Source organism: Argiope bruennichi, chromosome 1 (assembly GCF_947563725.1).
Source record: "Argiope bruennichi chromosome 1, qqArgBrue1.1, whole genome shotgun sequence".
Classification (NCBI taxonomy): Eukaryota; Metazoa; Arthropoda; class Arachnida; order Araneae; family Araneidae; genus Argiope; species Argiope bruennichi.
In genome coordinates, this window is record NC_079151.1 from 71,214,649 (window position 1) to 71,233,007 (window position 18,359).

Here is an 18,359-nt window from a genome sequence, read left to right on the forward strand (position 1 = left end):
TGTACACTTCAGGAGTCTGAGACATTGGTGCGACATTTTTTTTATATGTTCTGGAATCAATTACTATGAATTTGTATTATCTGGCGATATCCAATTTTTTTATGCACATCTTTCGTTGTTTTTAAATATATGCAAAAAACAGTGTTTAACTTAGAAAAGAAAAAGATAATTCCCCTAGGCAATATTTATTTAACCTTTTTTTTTCTCAAGTTCATAATATTTGAACTTTCAGAATAAAATAACTTAATTCCAGGAATAAGATCGTTTTCAGTTAAAGAATTTTCATTTTTTTTTTTTTTTTTTCTGTTTGGAAAATTAGTAAAAATCTTAATTTCCTCGCAATTTTTTATTTCCTTTATTTTACTACTTAATTATAATTTTATAATTCCTACAAATATTTGGATAGACTAAATTAGCTCGAAAAAAGAAACAAAATGCGTTTTTATATCTACTAATCTTTAGATTTTTTTAGAGTCATAATAATTTTGAAAAAGAAAAACAAAAAAGAAATAAATGCTTTTTTCATTGTGCAGATAGTTTTTAAGCTCATACTAACAATGAAAAAAAGAAATAAAATTATAAAATAAAATAAAATGTCATTCTATTGAAGAAAAACATGATATCTTTTTATCTAGACAATCTGTTTTTAAACTTAAAAAAAGCACTTAAATTAGAAACACTTTTTTTATATAAAAGTAACATAATTAAATATATAAAAATTCCTAAATTGTTATAAATGTATACTAAGAGCTGTAAAATAATAATATTTTAGTTCAAAAATTTCTTCATTCATTTATTTCATTTGTAATTGACTTAAATTGTTTGTTGTAACACATACAAAAATTAGTTCTCAAGGAAATTTTAAAGGTTTTAAAGTATTCTGAGTCCTTAATTTCAAAACTAATGTTAATTTTGACAAATTGACTCTAATTTTTGAATTAATTATTCAAAATGTTTTAATAATGTGTCTGTACCTATGCTCTATACTCAGTCTAATTTAATTTATCCTTATTATTTGTAATTTAAATTGTACAGATTTAAAGCAGATTTTTTTCTTCCTTAGCTTTCATTAATTTAAGAAAATAATGCCATTACATATTTAAGGAAACAATGAATTTCGGAGCAATATATTATTAAAATAAGACAAAAAAAATTCTGATTGTCAAAATTAAGGACGAAATTGCACATTTAAATGGCTATATATAAAAGGATGCATTCTAAATTATAAAATAATATAAAAAATAACTTTATTTATATTAATTTCTGGAGTTATCTTAGAAGAAACGGCAAAATCTGATTTATTTTTAATTAATTAAAATTCTAATCAATATTTTAAAAAACCGCTTGAAGGTTCAATTTTCCACTTTGAAAATTATATGCATAGCAAAATTTGTAGCACTTGGTCAAATGGCCTATCCTGTAGATTGCCCACATATCCATATACATACACACTCTTTTATTATTAGTAAAGATTGTCATTTCCATTTCTGTTATGGCAGAACTGATAAAGGTTTTATTTATACGAAATAAGGAAACTTTCATCAAATATCAAACTTAACACTTTTTTCTCTAATGTCGAAATGTTAATCATCCTATCAACATTCAAACTAAACAACGAATATTTTCTTTTCCCATAAAAATTATAACAGAAATAACAACAATCCATTCCAAAAACACATTTGCAAAAACAAATCATTCCGTTGTTGTTTCGAATACCTGCACGTATCCTTTAAGGAAATACTTTAAGAGACTTCAGATATTTAACGAGAAATGTTTTTTCCTTTTCCTGACAGTTTGATTCAGATATAAAAAGAAGAAAGAAAAAAAAAATCTAGAGAAAAACTATTTTCTATCTCCAGACACGAAATTCCTTCATGTTCGCTTATTGAAATGCAGAATCAGTGAGAAACTTTTCAAATAGTTTGGCTCGCATACCACGAATGCCATCGATTTGGGAATGCCACGCTTCTATAACTGCAATACCTTCTATAACTGCAATACCTAAGTGGGAAAACGCTGCAGTAAAATACTGAGCTCCAAAAATAACATGTTGTCTTTTTAAAAACTTGTTAAAGTTTCTCGATTCGAGGGAGCACCTGTTCAGAATGAAAGCAGGCTGTTATATATGTATATATATATATATACACACACAAAGAGATAGAGTGAGGGGGGTGAATATAAAATAGAACACTAAAACTGATTGGATCTGAGATTTTCTTCTTATATATTTTCACCGTTTGCATTGGGAATTTATGAGTATTTCTTATCAACAAAACGCTTTAAAATTTGAGCGCATGCTGTTAGGAGATGCAAAAATCACAAAGATAGGCCAAAGCCACATAGGGATGTATTATTGAAAATCGAATGAGGTAGTTTGAATACATGAACGTTTTGAAATGGCGAGTCAAAAATGAAAGATCGTTTAATTCTTGAAATTTTTCACTCATTCTGTATGCGAGAGCAGTTAACTAGTATAGAAAAGTCTAACAATCTACAGTTATACATATCCAAATGGTGGTGAGTCGGCATGCACTCCCTTTCAGATTCAGTAAATTGTTTCTTTATAGTTCACGTCGATAATTTTCGAGCACTCCAAGACACTAAAACTCGATTGCTAATATGGAAACCGGTTAGAAAAGAAGTTACGGAGTGAAACTGAAAACTCTTATCCAATTTAGTTACTCCGAGTTATTTGGATTGGAGACTGCGGATTCATTGCCGTAATACGGTGAGCGTATACATAAAGGGAGGGGTATATTTATGATTACTGACTCTTTCATGATTGCAAAATCGAAATAAGTTGCAAGTTAAAACTATTGCAAATCGAGTTAAAACACTCACCGAAGAAATAGGGAAAGGTGGAGAATGAGTAGGCAGAATAAAGTATCTAAATTATTGAATGTAGGTGGGTTTGTATATCGTGAAATACTTGCGAATCATCGACCAAAAAATGGAATTCCACGAAATGCCACCGCGCAATTGGCATGGTTGAAAGTAATCCTATGTTTTCCGCTTAAGAAATGAAATTTCATAAAGAACCCCCATATGCCACAGAGTGACCGTGAATGAACTGCCTAAGCGACAGAATAAATATCATAAAGTGGCATTGTTTCGTTTATATGAGGCAGAATGATGTGGAATTATCTACTTTAGAAATGTAATGTCATTACGTGCCAAAGCATTATTTACTTTGCATATCAGGGAGCTCAGGAATGATCTGCCTAAGAAACGGAATGTCGTCAAGTGCCATCGTGCCATTTGCAAGATGTAGAGTGATCGTGAATTATCTACCAAAGATATGAAATGGAATTAAGTATTTTGTGCCGCTGGGAGTAATTGTGAATTGTCTATATAAGAAATGTAATGTAATGAGCTGACGACATGCCACTTACAAGATGTAGAGTGATCGTGAATTATCTATATAAGAAATGTAATGTAATGAGCTGACGACATGCCAACTTGCAAGATGTAGAATGAGCTTGAATTACCTATATAAGAAATGTAATGTAATGAGCTGACGAGATGCCACTTTCAAGATGTAGAGTAATCGTGAATTATCTTTATAAGAAATGTAATGTAATGAGCTGACGAGATGCCACTTTCAAGATGTAGAGTAATCGTGAATTATCTTTATAAGAAATGTAATATAATGAGCTGATGCCGTGCCTCTTGTATGATGTAGAGTGATCGTGAGTGATATGTTTACAAAATGAATGATGGGATGAAGGGCCTCCTCTCCATTTTTATGATTCGTTATTTCACATCCAGCTAGAGGTTCAGACCATTCCTTCTTATATTTTGATAGGTTTTTTTGTATGCCGAATTTCGTAACACTTTTTACATAATTAATTATAAAAAGTAAACGCAGACTCCAGCAATCACTTGTAATTGTATTCTTGAGGAAATCTGACAAATTAATCCAGTTTTCTTTAACTTTTTTTCTTTATTTCTTCTGAATTTAACATATTTAGCATCCAAACACATAAACTGATAGTTTCACGTAGTCCAGATTCTGTTTGTCAATCAATATTTTTGAGTCCATGTTCATAAAAATATCAATAACTGAGCTCAAATTTAAAAGAAAAGCTCGTCCTAATTTTCAACCGTAAAATTTGCTACAATATTTCTTGAACATCATTCTTATAATTCTTACACTTTAAGCTAGTTGTATAAATGTTAGCTGACATTGTTGAAAATTTTTCGAAAATAAAGGAAAATAACTTTTTAATAATGGAAGGAACTATTCTTTTAATAACATAATTTCGTAAAAAATGATGAAATCATGAAAAATAATATTTATATATTATCAAAATATTATATAAAATCCTACAATCAGAAATGTTTCACAATCATTGACTAAAAGTATACATAGAAGCATATCAAGTGTAATTCAATAGAAAACAGACACTTAGGTTGCCATAATACACGTCAGTTGAAAAAAAATACAATTGTAATGAGTGTGAAAAATCGTTATTGAGTAAAATTAAATTATTAAGTTCTCATTAAAAATGAAAAAATATCAAGTAAAGCAAAAATATGCAGTGTATAAAGGAATGCTCAAACTTAACAATAAGAAACGTTGCTCCAAACTCAGAGAATAAAAAAAAAATTAAATTATTATATTTTCACTAAAAAGTTTAAAATGTCAAATAACACAAAAAATATGTAGTGTATAAAGTAATATTCAAACATTATGATAAGAAACGCCACGTCAACGCCATGTCAAATAACACAAAAAATATGTAGTGTATAAAGTAATATTCAAACATTATGATAAGAAACGCCACGTCAACGCCATGTCAAATAACACAAAAAATATGTAGTGTATAAAGTAATATTCAAACATTATGATAAGAAACGCCACGTCAACGCCATATCAAATAACACAAAAAATATGTAGTGTATAAAGTAATATTCAAACATTATGATAAGAAACGCCCCACCAGACTCAGAAATTTAAAAAATGTTAATTCATAACCAGAAAACAGAGAATTTACACAGTTTTTGATTTACAATTATAAACGTTAAATGAAGAAACTAAATAAAGTGGATGTAAAATAACAAAAATAGATGAAATATTTTTTTTAGGTTTTATTAAAAAAAGAATAGAGAAAATTTACTTTATTTTGCCAAAATTATAATAAAAGAAGTATTATGAATCTGAAAATAAACTTTAATATTTTTAATTAAGTGAAAAACCCATTTTTTTCCACATTTCTTAATAAATCTGGAATGTGCTCACTTAGACATGTATCTAAAACAATAATATATTTTAAAGAGATCACATTTAAACTTAAGTTTAAAAATAAAGAAATTAATTCAACTTATTCTTAAAAATGATAGCTGGCTAGAAAATTGAAAGAATAAAATCATTTTTCTTATGTTCTCAACATAGCTATAAACAACTGTAACTAGAATTTCTATTTAATTGAATTAATTGTTTTCAAATAGAGTTTCATTATTTTTATTAGAAATATTATTCTCTCTTAAAGATTTATTCTTTTACTTCATTTGTTTTTAATAACATTTATTCTTATCGTTTGTGCACTAAATTAATTTTTAGTCAATTCATAGTGTTTTGCATCAGGTTTCCTACAATTTTTATTAATTCATGCAGAAAATATTTTTTTATTATTATCGGAAAAACTATTTTGCATTTGTAAAAATCTCCAAATTTTTTTCTGAAATGAAAAATTTGAATTCGTTTGTTTGCAGAATAATTTTTATTTCTTGCTTCTGTATATTAAAAAATTATGTTTTTTTTTCATCGAACTTTTGCAAAAATTTTAATAATGTATCTGATTTCTAAGCAAATACACTTTTTAAAGAATTAATCATTTAAATGTTTTAAAGATTAATCATTTTATTTATTGTATCTGTAATCAACTCATAACAACAGTTAGATTTTTTTTAAATATACACAAAGAAACAAATGATAGTATTTAAAACAGAATTTGGTTTCTCTTATTAAATTATTCTTTTGTTTTTTTATCAATAAATGCTTTTGCTGAATAATTACAGTTAAACAACATTCGATTAAAAAAAATAATGCAAAAGGATATTCTAATTTTAAATTATTCAAAATATTTCAAAACGAGTTAAATGCTCTCCACCATATAAAATACCTCATACCTATGAAATACCTATGAATACCTATGAAATACCTATGAAAGAGATATACTATTTTTTCCTCTTTGAATTAAAACGGTTGATATTAAATATTTTTTTAAGTTATTTAGTATATCTTAAATACGATGCACTTTGCTTAGTGTAGTCTGTTAACTAATTAATAGTTTTAATTGATATTTTAAATATTTAATCCGAATGTTTTATAGATTAAGATTTGGAATTCCTTTAATTTATATCATTAATTTTACATGAGCTTTGAGATTTTTACATGAGCTAGCTGTTTTTCACAAAATAATTTTTGAGTGATAAAACTATACGTCTTTTACATTATAATTTTTTTTAAAATTTTAATATTGATGTCAAGTATTTAAATATTTTATTAAAATCTTTTGAAATGTAAATACTCTAATCCTTAATTATAATTTTCTCTCTTCAAAGATTATTTAAAATGATTAATAAAGACAAAAGAAAAAGGATCTAAAGCTACACATAAAATTTTTGGAATTCCTTTTGAACGCTATTCTAATATTTAAAAGCTATTAATTGCCGAGAAACACTGACTTTTTATAACAACAAATTCGTTATTTAATATGTAGAATTAATATACTGCAAGTAAAATTTAGCTTACATACAAGAAATAACATATCAAACATTTATTGGATTTAATTTATATTATTTAGGGTGATATATATTAATAGGAAATGGCCTTATATTGCTTACTTTTAATAATTTTTAAACAAAAAAGGGCTTTTTTTTAAGCATATTAGGAATTTTTCTTTCATTTAAAAGAATTTACCGATTTCCTTTTGAGAAACTTTAACTGTGGTAATGATTGCTGTAATTTCTTTCATCAATCTAAAACAGTGACGAACAACTTCTAAAAAAAAGATTACATTATTTTTTTCTTATTTCACTGTAGATGGAAGTGCAAAAACAAAACATATTCTTAATGATATGATGAAAATTTCTTATAAATTTATTTCTTAAATTAATAGTAAAGTTTGAGTTTACACAAATTCCAAGAGATTAACTTATGTTGGTTTATACTATGATAAAAAAAAAAAAAAAAAAAAAAAAAAAAAGATGAGAGATATAATCTCAAGAGTTAGAAGTTCTTTTTTTCTATAACTTCCATTACATCAATTTATACCGACTGTTCAATCGTTCATCTCACTTGTCTTCGAAATTCAATCTCTAGTCTTAGAAAGCACAGAAACCATTAATTCCAGCGTCATCAAATACAAAAGACGTGAATTCAAGAGAAAGCATTCAACTGATGTCGCCAAAAATACATTTCACTTATTTTGTGTTCAACTAATTTCTTACTTTGAAATTAAATTTGGTGCATTTTGAGAAAAACATTTTTGATTTCTGATCCTTCGCTTCATGTTCAAGAAGGTTACGACATCTAAATTGTGCATTGAACTCTTTAACCTCCTAACCAAAAATCAAAATATCGCTATTTAAAAATGCTTATGCATAAATAAAGTGCCAACAGTTTTATAAATCTATGAATTCAAACTAATTTTAGAATCAATTATAATTACATCAACAACAAAAAATATTTTCTTCCTCTTTTAGCGTAGGATTTCAATGACAAGCTTTCTAGCTAAGAACATCCATCTTACTTTCATTTTCCCTTTCTTTCCAGTGGTAAATTTTCACTCTCTTTTCGCCAGCGAGTTTTAGTAAAGTTATGATAGCTCGTGTAAAAATGAGACAGCGCGATGCTCGGTACAACTGGAGATTTGTTGTAGGAGTTGTCACGAAGTGATGGCCGCTCAGGTCCTCTGAAGGTGAGAGGGGAAATGATTTGTGGAAACTCTTTTCTGTTACAACTATTTCGCTAGGAGGGGTGGGGTATAAATCTCGTTTAAGACTGTCATAGAAATAAGCAAGGTGGCTAAATATTTTTGAAACATGAAGTTAGTTCTTCTTTATTTTTAAACGTAGCAAAATAAAGAAATCAGTGACATTAAAAGTGTATAAAGAGTGATTTCGTTGGATTAGTATTATAAAATTGTTGGATTAGTATTATAAAATCGTTAGAATAGTATTATGGTGTAAAAACGGGCAACTTAATGTTTTCTTTGTAAATATTTTTCGGGGGGATTATAATATAGATAAAACTTCTAAGCTAATAATATAAAATTAGCCAGAGATCATATTGTTTTATGTGGTCAAAATATAAATATAAATATATATATATTTTTTATTTTTTCTTATTACCCTTATTGAGAATAAAATGAATACATCTGGATATATAGGTAAATTTTTTTTTTAAATTATAGGTTGTTCATTTGGCATACGGATTATTGGTGGGAAAGGATACTATTGTGTTCCAAGACTAATATCATTTTCTATCATATACTAACTTATCCAAAATGCATGAAAAAATATAGGTTTTTATTACATTACAAGCCAATGAAAATTGCAGAGAATAATTAAGAACTTCATTCTGGTTCACAGAAAAAAAATTAATATTAACCTTTAACCGTGACCTTTACAACATACAAATACAAAAAATGTAGAACTTGCAAATAAGCCATATAAGTAATTAATTATGATAATTGAAGAAGTTTGGGTCCAAGCATTTTTAATACGACTGCGAATAAAACAAATAAATTTTAGAAAATTTTGCTGAAAAAAGCATCATTTTCCTATTTTACATCTTATAGAAAGCACATGTTTCGCTATTCTAAGGTTTCACCAGGTTTTACCCCAATTACCTCATTAAAAATAATTTTGTATATTATATATTAAAAATTTATTTAAAATATTTTAATATATAAATTTTATACATTATATGTAATTTTATATAATATACCCATTATATAAAATGTTATATATTAAAACATAAATACGAATTTTCCTTTCCTTATATTACGTTGAGAGTAATTCGAAGAAAAGAAAATTTTCAAATTGCGATACTTTGATTTCAATATTTATGTTCCGATACTTACGGATATAAATATAATATAGGCTTGTTAGGCGAAACAAAATAGAGAATATTGGGCATTAATAAGGGTAGACAAATTCAAAAATTGAAAGGTAAAAAAAGAAGTTTGTAAATTAGATAATTATTACTGGAAGATGATATTATAAAGTAGAAAAAATGAAAAGAATTTCGCAGAAATTTGCAAATAGCAAACAATAGAGATAATGAAACAGTAACTGATATTGCTACTGAAATTAAGGGTAAAATTAAATGAGGGAAATGGACTTTAATAGGTAAAAATTAATTAGTTACTGGAATAAGAAAAAGTATAAAGTTGTTAAATGCATGATTATTCTCAGATAATTTAATGAATTCCACAGAATGTATTCTTGATTTGGTAGAAACATAGATAGATACTAAAAACGTCGATTCCAGATAAATATTTCGTGTCAAACAGAGCTTTTCCAAAACATTCTGGTCTGTTATCGATTTCGTATCAGTTAGTTATCTTGTAATAAGCTTTAAATGTAATCCTTGGTGTGATTCAGGCTGTTTCACGTAGCAGATGGGGCTTTCGCTATCCGGCATTAATCGAAAAACAATTCAGACCCTGGAAGAGTAACAGGAAAAAGAATACAGATGCCAAAAATGCTACAACTCATTAAGCGCCAGACGTCCAAATGGCAAAGCAATGCTGTTTAGGAAAGGAAAATGTTACCTTCAGTCGTAAAATGAGGAGATTCAGCGCCATAGGCATTAACTTTTAGCGTAAAAGTAAGCACTGGATCTAGTATTAAGCGAATACTTTAGCAATGTTAATGTATTTGCTAACAAATTAATACTGCACAGCATTTATGCAATTAAAAGGGAGTTAAATTGCCTTTCTACGGGAACTAAGTGATTCAAAAGCATTCCAACAGATGAAGAATACTTTTATAAAGATTTAATTAATATATCTTCATGAGCAGGCTATAGAATTATCTTTATTACTTTTATACTAATTTTTTATTATTTATCTTTATAATTATTTATTTATTCTCATATAATTTGGAATTGAACAATTACTTCTGCAGTAGAATTTTACACTTTGAGGTCCGAGACCAAGAATCACTCTGGCTGCCATTTTTGGCGAAACGAACTAAACCCGAGAATATTTCAGGGTCAAATTTAACTATGCTCTGACTTCTCTTCAACACAGTGCACAACGCATTCACCTTTTACTAAAGAAGAAGTATCAGATTCTCTCTCTGGGCTATAAAAATATGGACAATGTACATTCGTGACCTTTTCATATATTATTTAAGCATCATTTATGTTTTAAAAAAATAATATAGATAGGATAGAAATGGGAAAATATTAAGAAAAGAAACTAGAATTTATTATGAACCTTATGGCGCTGCTTTTTGTATAAATATGTGCTTTCAAATATACTCTACAAAAGAAAATTTTACTAAATAATGTTTATAAGTGAAATCCATTTTCAGCTATTTATACAATATTTGGTTAAGATTTTATTCAAATCCATGAAAAATTTTATGTTATCAAATGATGTTTTCTTATGTACAACATTATTTTTAAATTCATAACACGCGTTTTCAACAAATTATCATTAAATATTAATTTTCGATACATTTAAATAATTATTTCATTATGAATAAAAATAATTTGCATAATAAAAAATTAATAAAATACTTCTTTTTTAAGTAATTAAAAAATATGAAAAATACTCAAAGTCTTCAGCTCAGGTGGATATTGCCAAAATAACTCAGACTCTAAAGTGTTAAGCAAAATGGAACAACTGACAAAAAAAAAACTATCTTTTAATGTAATGTTTCAGAAAATAAAACGATCATTAATATTATAGTCAGATACAAATTTTTCAAAAAAATCACATACATATGGGAAATGTCCATAAGAAAAATAATTCCTTTGCAGTTATAGTGTTATTCTTCTTTAACACTTTTTAATATCCCAAAGTCCTACTATATTGTAAACAGTTGAAAATGTAGATTCAGAGAAATCTATTAAGAAAATTACTATTCGTACTTAATTTGAGAAATGTCTATAAGAAAATGTTGTAAACGATAGGCATTTTTAAATAAAAAACTGAAATGAATAAAACTTGGTAATATGGTTCATCACAATAATACAATTTAATCGAATATTTTGAGGAGGTAAACTTTTATATGAAAATGATAAATAAAGTGAGAAAAATTAACTTTCTTTGAAAAAGATGTGTTTTAATGAAAAAAATAATTCAATCATCTTAATAAATTGAATTGAAAAAAAAATATCATTTGTTTTGAAAAACTGCACTACATATGAGATTATAGCTCCTGTTTAAAATGGTATAATAACGCATTTCCAATCTACTGATAAAAGGCAAAATATTTCAAATATTTTCTATAATAGAAAAGTAACTGCATTCGCCATTATTCAAATATAAAAATGACTATCATTCAAATAAATCCAGTTCCTCTCGAATACAGCATTTTTCAACTCACAATATTGCAAAACGCAGTGGAATACCATCTCACGAATGGCGCTCATTCCACTTATAGAACACGTTACTCACAGTATCACGGCGCTGTCTGCAGTTGCACATGACTGTCATCCCTGATTGGTATCAAATCGATCTTTTGTTGCATCTCCAATAAATCTTGGATCCCGCCTAAAAAACGTGACCCGGTCATTAAGATTCTCTTTCTCCGCCTTTTGCTTCGGGACGAAATGTTCTCGACCAATCAGAAATTCAGGACGTGATGCCCGAGTCCGGCTGCATCGCTCTAACTGATTTTTTCCCCATTCGCATGGGATTACAACATTGTTTCTTTTCCTCTTATGTAAATGGCTCGTAACCCTTACTTGTGGAAACTTTGATCTAGTTTCTGAACAAGTGAGGTATTTTTCCCTACTATAATCAACAGAGTCTATGCTTTGCTGTATTGATTTCTTTTCGGATTTCACTTTTTTGTGATGGAATAAGTAAACTTCTCTGAACATACTATGAGTGAAATCTGAATCTATTTTCTAACAGGATAATTGTGGAAAAACATGTAAGCACTTCTTTGCTTTTTTTCTGGTTATTATTTGACAGTATTTTGGTCTGAACAGGCAAAATAGTCTATTGGTAAGGGAATCAATAATTTGAGAGGATCTGAAGAATTAGTTTCTTTATATCCAGATCAAAATAATTTTGAGCTTTCATTTCATTTATTAAATTGTAGAAATATGACATTTTGAAAGATCATGGGAATGCATATTCAACAACAAAGCAAAGGTTTACAATAAAAAAGCTTTAAGGTTGAAAATAAAAATGTGCATTTCAGCAGACTGCTTATAAAACTGCCTATGATACTAAATTAAATTTTTACAGATAGTATTCTAAAACCACACAATGTTCTTTGGTTTTTCTTTATAAATATATAATATATTGATAAATCTTATATTAATTATATTTCAGCAAGCTTTATGCTCACCTAGAAAATAAAATTCTTACTATCCAGAGCATGTAGCGATTTGTTTGAACTAGATAATATCCATTTTCAGATGCAATGATAAGTGGAAATCCACCCAAAGACTTTATTTATGAACCGATTATCAGTTTACAATAAATGGTAATGTTATTGATTTTATATAGGTATTTATTTAATATTTTCTGGAATTCTAAAATTAAGTTTCAAAGTAGAATTTCTTAATGGATTTATTTATGCATTGTAACAATAAACGATACCACATATTCACTTTTTTTCATAAGTGTAGGACTTTACAAGCTGTTCTCTTTAATAACTTCATTATTGCCTAGTTTTCTTTTATTTAAATTATTTTGATAAAGCACTTACAAAAATTCACAAAATCTAAATCAAATATGAAATTTATGGTATGCATGCATTTGTCAGAATATCTTTCCAGAAAAGAAGCATTCGCAAATGAAATAATAATAATAATAATAATCTTTCGATTTTTTTTTTATTTCATTCCATTTCTATATTCTTACGTTTCCAATTTCCTACACTGCAGGAAATTCTTTGATATATCTTGCCTTAGTCAGTAAATATTTCCTGTGAGAAATGTAAATTGTTGTTCTACAAATTTTACAAGCTACACCTTTTTTTTTTTTTTTTTGTCTCTGTTTTATTAGATTTGTTTTATTTGAACTTTCATTCGTGTCAACTTAAATTTTAAAAGTATTTTCACTGTTCAAACTTTTTGACAAAAAAACTATCCATTGCACAAAATTTTGTATTTCCTATAAGGAAAAAAAAAATAATATCATATACAGGATTTAATATAAATGAGAATTACTCTTACTTTTTTAGTTTAAAAATATTTAGACACGGAATTTGATATTGTCAGCACATTAGAATTCAATTGCAAACAAATATTATAATATCGGGAAATTGGCACATGTTTCAGTTAAATCTTTTTTTTTTTCGAAATTAACATTTTTTTTTATTAATTTATTATAATTTGTATCCTGTAAAAGCATTAGTATGCTTTTCCTAATTTATAACATAAAAATTATCAAAATACTCCAAAAAATAAGGAACAACATTACTCTATCGATTTACTTGCCATAATTATTTAAAAAATGAATAAGCAATTCTACACAATTCCCTAAGCAAACCTTTAGATAATTGCATTGATAAGGATTATCTTCTAATGCACCACTCCAGCGGCTGTTGATGGAAAACTCCAAGGACGCTGATACGAAAACTTCATTTAATAAACTAAAGCCTCCAGGCACTTGCGCCCTTTTTTAACATTTACTTCTGTAGAAAAGAGCGAAACATACTTTTCTATGAAAATCTAATCCAATAAAGGGAAAATCTCTTTTAGCTTCAGGTTACTAAGGATATTACAATCCTCTCTACGCTAAGCATACCATGCGATAATAGACTAAAGCAGATAAAGCAACAATAGCACACCTACACTGGTTCATCTGCTTTTAGAGCGAATAAAGGCAATCAAGAAATAAATATATTGAAGGCATACTTGGGAGATGGGGAAAACGAACATGTTTTAGGGAAAAAGACGATTAAACGTCCCCTACCTAAGGGCATTGGTGGGGTAGATGTTTGACAACCTGTTCCACAACAAAGGTTGTAATCCGGTGGAAATATTTGGCTTCCGGAGAATTTTTTTCAGAGACTTTTCCATGTTTTTCTTCTTCGCCGATTATTATTAAACGCGATAAAGACGCACATGAAGCTATCTGCTTTCCTAATTTCCGGTGATGTGGGTTGCAGGTCTGATAAAAATCGACAAGAATGTGAGTTTTGTTCTAAAGTGAACCTAAAGGAAATGATATTACCGGTGGTTTGAGTTTAATTCTGTTAGATTAAAATGATTCTGTCATTTAATTCTTTTAATCAATATACGTGTTGTACAGAAAATCATATATGCTGATAAGCAAACGAAATAATTATGAAATGAGCGAATAAAGTATAATCACGGATGGCATCAAGAAGATTGTTTTATTGCTGAAAATAAAATATACTTAATGAATTCTTCTGATGAATTTATTTTCATATATGTTTTTTAATTTATTGACATGGGTAATTTTCCCTCAGGAAAAGTAAATTTCTTTACATAAAGTATTGATTCCATGGTAATTGATTGACGATATTACTTGAATGATATCATGTTGTATATTTTGTGGTTAAATAACTAATAGTTCTATCACGATATTTTCATGGAGCATGGTATTCAGAATATAAGCAATATTGTGCAGATTGTGTACAATATCTTGTATTAATAAGGTATATGTCACATAAGGTATACATGTACTATTGATCCACATTATAAAAAAATGATTGTAGGAAAAATATTATTGTTTTGATCAAAAATAATGCCATTGCAGATGCAATACTAATTTCACAAAATCTTAATTGTGTTGGTAAAAGAATAAAATTAATGTATTTTGGTAATATATTTAAAGAAAACTGAAACTGACTATGGACTCTGACAATATTTTTCTCAAAGCTTTAAAATCTTGTATACTTCAAATTTAAGTTATTTCTTTTAAATAGGGATATTAATAATTTTGATTCACCATTTAACTCCTTATGAAAAACAGCCTTATTTCACTTTAGTTTTCGTAATATAATTAAAAGTTTTCATTCCGTTCAGTTATTAAATATATTTGGAATACGAATATTTACTTTATTCAATTTATATGAAATCGTGAAGAATTATTTTTTTTATAAAGCTACAAATTCTTTAAATATCATTATTTTGTCCTAATAATGATGATTATAGTTCAGATTCAGCATGGAATTGAATAAGATTTTTATTTCTTATAGCTTTGTACGAAAATTATTTAATATTGAATTAAATTTTCTAACAATGTATTTCATTGTTTTACACAATTGAGCGAGTTCCACTCATTTTATTAATGACTCATTTTTCAAGACTACATTTCAAATTATTAGAAATAATATTAAGATAAGAATTGGTTTTTTTAATGTAAATTTGAAGATTCATGTTGAACTTACTCATTTTGGAAGAAATAACTAAAATAGAGGACTGGAATTACGTATCATCAATTAATTTCTTTCATACCTGAAACATAAACATTATTCTAGGAATTTATTTCAATAATACAAGAATTTGAAATGAATAAATTATATTAATAATTTATATATTTTAGTTATAAAAAGTTTTTTTTATAAATTTATTTTAGATATAATTTATTTCAAATATCATTATTATTGTATTAATCTAGAAATTAAAAAATGAAATTAGATTTAATCACATTCCTGCCACATTTTAACTGGGATAAAATACATTCAATTAACTTTCCTTTCTTTTTCTCTTTCCTAAACTCTGATCAACAACACTCGGCACGTAGCTCTCTGCTAACTATAATCGAAAAAATTGCCACCAACTAAATTTCCTTATTTTCTTTCTTTTTTTCTTTTTTTTCTTTTCGCCACCATTAAAAACATTCGAGACAAGAAAATTAGTTTCCGCTTTCCCAGTCTAATAGCAGCAGTACCAAGATTGAATACTCGAAACATGGTAAAAGTTACCCCATTTAATAATACCTTCTAAAAGTCGAATATGTGTGTACCTTTTAACTGCCAAGTACCGCCGCAATGATGTGCTGCTGCACCCTCCCCATACCCGCGTTAATGCTTGTTCTGAAAAGTTTTCGAAAAATCTCCACGCTTGACCGAACAGTGAAGTGCAATTTCCAGTTTTCTCCAGCTCCAAAATCTTTAGGAAAAACCCCATATTTTACGCCCGGTCGATATATAACATGTGTCCACTTCGAGGAGAAGTTTTCGAGCCAAACTCACATTTCTTTCGCAGAAAGAAATAATTAGACGGCCAGCTCTTCATCTCTTATTGCTATTTATTCGGTATCAATGAAGATGTGTGCTGTGGAAAAAGAACTGGGGGAAGGGGAGAGAAAGAGAGGGAAAAAAGTTCGTGATGTCTTTCATGAGCGGTAATGCAAAGAGAAGTTTCCTTTTTTCATTCCCTTCACATCAATGAATATAGTTTTGTTGAGATTTTTTTTTTTTTTCGTTTTTGGTAGAGTTGCCAATTTTTTTACTTTGTGAATCATTAGTGAGATCTTATTTTTAAAACATACAGGAATTTTTTTTCTCGTGTGTTTGAGTGTTTGGTTTTCGATACCAAAATATAAAAAAAGGAGAAAAATGGAGGAAGTTTTTAGCTAATGCATTATATTTTTTGAAATTGTTAACAAGAAAGAAATGTAGCCTAAGTTTCTTACGTAACTATAAGATATTTTGTATGGAGGTTCTAACTTCTGCAAGTAATAGTTTTTTGAATTAATGCTATAGTTACTTTGAAGTAAGGGAGTTTTGTATTTTGTTTTTATAATATATGCAACATTTTTCATATGAAAAAAAGAGTAGCAGTGATATAGAGTTAGAAATATAACTTACCTTTGTATAGAACCAATAGCAAAACAAATTTCTGAAATGTGGAAATGTTCTGAAAAGCTAATTGAAGATGGAAAAATTAAATTTGTGTACCCAAAAAGGTATTTTTTTTAAAATAATGCATAAAATATAAATGTTTCTTTTATTTGTCTCATGATTCGTTACCAACTTAAATAGAAATTTCCCTTCATTTTTATATGCAAAATACTTAATCAGACGTCGAATATCACCATCATAACCTTAAAATACATCTAATACAATATAATTTGATGCAGTAGCAAAAGTGGTATCAACGTGGTAATCTTTGGCTAAATTAAAAGAATATAAAAGGTAGATCATTATCTATGGACTTCATATAAGCCTTCATAAATCTAATATTTTCCTTTCTGTCCAAAACGTAGTGCTATATAGTTTGTTAACGTTACAAACTATATAGCACTACGTTGTTAACGTAACTGAATATATCACAGCTAATTACCATCAAATGTAAGAATATCACCATCATAGCATCAAAATACTAATTATGTGATATAATTTGTAGTATCATCGTGGCAACTTTTGGCTATAATAAAAGTATGTAAATGATAGATCCTCATCTATGGGCTTCCTATAAGCTTTCATAAATCCAATATCCAGCTTAGGGTTCGAAATGTAGCTCTATATGATTTATTAACATCGCATTTACTGGCACATAACTTAAAAATATTACCTCTAACTACAGTCAAATGTAACGAAGGCGATATGTCTCCTAGAATTAAATAGCTAAAATCTGAAATTAATTAAGATTGCATTTTCAAAGAAAAAAATGAACACGCATTCAATTTGTTTAGCGAAACTATTATACGTTCAGTAATTGTATTGTATATGATTGTTCATTTATTTAAATCTACCTAATTTGCTTTCCAAGGCGCTTCTTCCATTGACAGTATATGTAACGCCCTTTATCCTTTATTGCCCATTTTCCCTTTATTTTAACAATGCCATGTTAGTTTTTCTACAAGTAGCTCAAATGAAAACTGTAAATCACGTTATCGTACAACAACTTCCTCGTGTAGGAGAAACAAACCATCTTTTCATCAAACTGAAAGAGAATAAAGTGTTGAGGGAAAAGTTATTCCTTCTACAATATTAATGATCTATTGTGATATATCTTAAATCTGTTATGTTGAATTCCGGAGGTAATATTTATTAAATTAAAATATACTGTAGATAAGTTTATTTAAGTTCTTCAAGATGCCTTGTGATGTATTTATTAATTGAAAGAAGGCATTTTTAAACAGAAATATTTTTTTTATAGTATAAGATTCAAAACAACTCTGTGGCCAGATATTTTCAATATGCAATTCTCATTTTATTTCTTCCAAATTACTCTA

The 18,359-nt window shown here is 27.7% G+C and overlaps 1 protein-coding gene across 7 annotated transcripts in view; it reads left to right on the forward strand.

Annotated features, from left to right (window-relative positions):
- Positions 1 to 18,359, forward strand: part of LOC129979840 (neuronal acetylcholine receptor subunit alpha-7-like) — a 484,828-nt gene that overhangs the window by 199,101 nt on the left and 267,368 nt on the right. The window lies entirely within an intron of this gene.